A 3,913-nucleotide genomic window follows, 5' to 3' on the forward strand; every position below is an offset into this window, starting at 1 on the left:
AATTTGTTGTTGCCAGTTTCCAGTGCTTCACGTTTTTCACAACAGGCCTCTAAATGACACACATAAATGAGCAAAAGAAATGTGGAAGTCAATATTGACTATTGCGCTGTAAGCAGCACTTTATAGGTTGACTTTCTGTCACCTCAAGAACTCTTTAAAATGCCATGTATGCAAATGCTTCACTCTGTGTGGGAGTTTCTCGAGCAGTAAGGAAAGTTATTAATAGTGTTATTCGGCAGAAAGAAATATCAAACCTGTGCGCAAACAGTAAGAAAAACATCAATTGTTTTTTGTTTCTTAATACCGTGCGGGGCGGTTTGTGCCTTGATATTTTAAATATTCTCTGTCATTTTCTTGTGCAGTATCTACGTGGGTTTACATGTATGATTTCCGTGCATGCAGTCACATGCAAATGCCCATTGTCTTGGAAGTATACAGAAACAGGTTAATGTGCAGGAGCATTAACCTTGCCTCCACAGGAATTGTAGTTTGGTAATGCAAATGAAATTCATAACCACCTGAGGAAAAACAATCTGTGTCTCTTGTGTCGATTAAGTGGGACAAGAGTCGTCTGTCTTTTCTGTGTGCAGCAGATGGAAGTATGAGACTACCAGGAGCAACTATTATACAGCCGTCATTCTTGGGCTGTAAAAGAATGAAGGGGAGAGAAAACATACCTGTTATTTTTTGTACCAACATCCCCTCTATCCACCATACATGTTCAATAAGTGTATAAATCATATCATCTTTTGTACGAGAAAAAGAGGCAGTTATTATTAGACAATGTAATTTCACATGAAGGGCAGCTGAATATTCATGACTTGTTGCATCATCTGTACACAGTTGATTACTTCTACATCTATTTACGTACAGTCTGGCATACATGCATGTTTACATACTATACCTAAAGTGGCGTACTTAATAGGAAAAATATTTTTATTTTTTTACTTTACAGTTTGATTTACAATACATGGCTTCCAGTAAAGCAAGGGATGTGTTGGCAGTGCATTCTTAGTCAGAAGTAGTAGCACAAGGCACTCACATGGGAGTAGATCAGCTCAGGCACACACTGGGAAATGTCAGCTTTGTTTAACTGCTAAATGCATTTTAAATCAGCATGACTTATTTTTTTTACAGCGTGTTCTTCCATAGTAGTGTGTCAGTGATTCCCATAAAAAATTTATTAATGAAGATCCACATGCCAAAATATGAATATACATTCCCTGTGAAATAAAATGAATATAATCTTATTGGGCTAATTAAGGATATCTGAAAATATATGGCAAAGAAGCATGGATGCATCGGGATGAAGGAAATAAGTCATAGTCATAGAGAGCACATTAGCTAGGCTGCGGGTTTGTATATCTTTTCGGAAGTTGCTGCTGCTCAGCTAACATACAGAGAGGCCTCGACAGTTTCCCAGAGCCAGCACACCAGCTCCAGACAGCGATAGCTCACAACTTCCTTGCTAACATAGCTAACAACACAACAATAGCACATCTTTCTTGGCAAACTCAAAAGTAAGCTGGGCAAGTCATGTAACGTTACTTGACACACAAATCCTGGCCGGAATAACAAATTAGTGTTGTGTGGCTCGGTTTGATCATGAGACAGTATTATGTAATATAGTTATGTTATATTTTTTTAAATTATAATCTGATAATAATAGTGATATGTATAATATTTAATACATCTTGAAATTCTGTGGTGAGAAATACATTTGGAGTAGTTTATAGTTTATAGTTGCTATATTTACCTTGGATTCAGGACCTCACTTAAGAGGAAGATGGGCTGTGACAACCAGGCAAGTTAGATTTCTTGTGCCATTATCTTGACTAAATTCACAAAGTAAATTGCGATTTCCAAAAGTGTCCGTCACTCGGGTTGTTTTGTTATATTACTACCTCACTAAGGTACATGTTTTTCAACATTAGTTTTATCTTGTCTTAGCTTTACCTATTTGGTTGGGGGAAAACAGTTCTTTTCTTTGTTTTTGTTTTTTTTACTGTGCATAAGGACTTCAGCTTGTACATTAGAGAGAAGGCTGATATTCTTGTTTACCTTTTGAAAATCATGTCAAGTTTATCTTTAAATGATTTTCTATGTTTATTTATAAAGCACAATATCATACAAAAACTATAGCAAGTGCTTTACAGAGTGATAGAACAGTAGAGAGTGAGTTATAAAATAAAGACAGGCAGCATAAACACACACACCCATGTAAGCACCCATACAAACAAGCACAAAACTAATTAAAAGGTATATTAAATTAAAATCGTCTTAAGCTTATTTTGAAGACGATAGTGTTGGTGCAGACCTTAATCCAGCAGGCTGGATGTTTCACGCTTTAGGTGCATAAACACTGAAAGCTCTGTTGCCAGATTTTTATTGCACTCTGGGAAGTTGTCGGAAATGGCTGTCCTGTGACCTGAGAAATTTGCTGGGTTTATAAACTGGGAGCATGTCGGATATAATACAATCTGAACCATTCAGTGCTTTGTGGACCAGGATCGAAATAGTCCTGTGATGAACAAGGACCCAGTGGTGTTGTTCGAGAGCTGTGGTGATTTGGTTAAACATTTTTAGTCCTGGTCAGGATACGGGTTGCTGCATTCGAACGAGCCAAAGCCGTTGGTTGTGGAGTCAGATGGGTCTTGATATTAATGAATGCACACAGAGGGATTCACACATGTATTCAATGATCTATATATAAATGACTCTGTCCACAAAAATATTCTTCAGTGCACGCAAAAATATTTAATATTCTATATGAATGTAAATATAATCAACATAAAAAATATGGTTCACAGATGTTTTTCTGATGCACACACTGACTTTTCTTCTTTTAAATAAATGTCACAGAAATCCAGAAATGCATGTATTTAAAAGTATTTGCAATTTTCAAAGGGGCAGTTGGAGAATCTAATTTGGCTCATAACATCAGTGAGTTCACTGAAGTTCACTATGGAGAAATGTTTGAATGTGACTCCGCACACAGGGGGACTAGCATCAAAGTCTTTATGCATATTGGACTGGTTTTTGAGGATAGCTCCCTATATCTTACATTTTATCATTGAAGAGTTTGGCAAAATTGTTATTTTTGGAAGATAAGTAACTAAGAAGCTGGAGGAGGATTAATCAGTTTGTTGGTTGAGAAAAGGAATTGGGGATTTTTGGTTTTTAAGATTTTGAGAGGTAAGATAGATTTTCTGTTTAGTTTAATGTTTCTGTTTTAATTCAGCAACACAAATTTGTACTGTATAGCTTTAGTTAAGTTCTCCTTCATCTCCACTCAGCTTTGCGGCAGTCCAGCTTTAATTGCCAACATTTCTCCATGGAGCTTAAATTTGGCCAGAAAGATTTTTGGTTCTCAGTGCTGTAGCAATGTCGATATTTTCCAGCAGATTGTAGTGAAAAGCAGAAACAAGATCATCACACTTAGCATTAGAGGATGATGATGAAGCTGGTGGCATAGAACAGAAATATTTTGTGGCAAATGTTACTTAAAGAAAGTAATCATCTGTGATAGCAACATCTTTAATAGTAATTACTTTAACATCCGTGTCTAGGGAGATTGCGCGATCAATAGAATGGCCACATTGATGGGTGGGCTCATCTGTCACTGTGGATATTGAAGCCACCACTTGTAACTAGAGAAGATCTTAGACAGGGTATCTGCAGACTCATTCAGAAATGTACTGTTATGCCTGGGAGGTCGGTACACTGTAACTGGATCACATTCAATACTTAAGGCAAGGTATCAAAATTGTGTGCATCACCAAAATAACCTTGACAGATAAGGTGATCTGAAAATAGTTATTAGGGGTTGAAGCTTCAGCAAGTGTAAAACAACCATTTGAATTCAAACTTGTTTCACTAATCAAGAGAGTATTCAATGTATTATCATCTATGA

The 3,913-nt window shown here is 36.7% G+C and overlaps 1 protein-coding gene across 7 annotated transcripts in view; it reads left to right on the plus strand.

The window, feature by feature from the left end:
* Positions 1-3,913, plus strand: part of diaph2 (diaphanous-related formin 2) — a 354,389-nt gene that overhangs the window by 133,355 nt on the left and 217,121 nt on the right. The gene's annotated exons all lie outside the window — the stretch shown is intronic.

The sequence above is a fragment of the Morone saxatilis genome, unplaced genomic scaffold (assembly GCF_004916995.1).
Source record: "Morone saxatilis isolate NCDOM2014 unplaced genomic scaffold, NCSU_SB_2.0 Contig22, whole genome shotgun sequence".
Classification (NCBI taxonomy): domain Eukaryota; kingdom Metazoa; phylum Chordata; class Actinopteri; family Moronidae; genus Morone; species Morone saxatilis.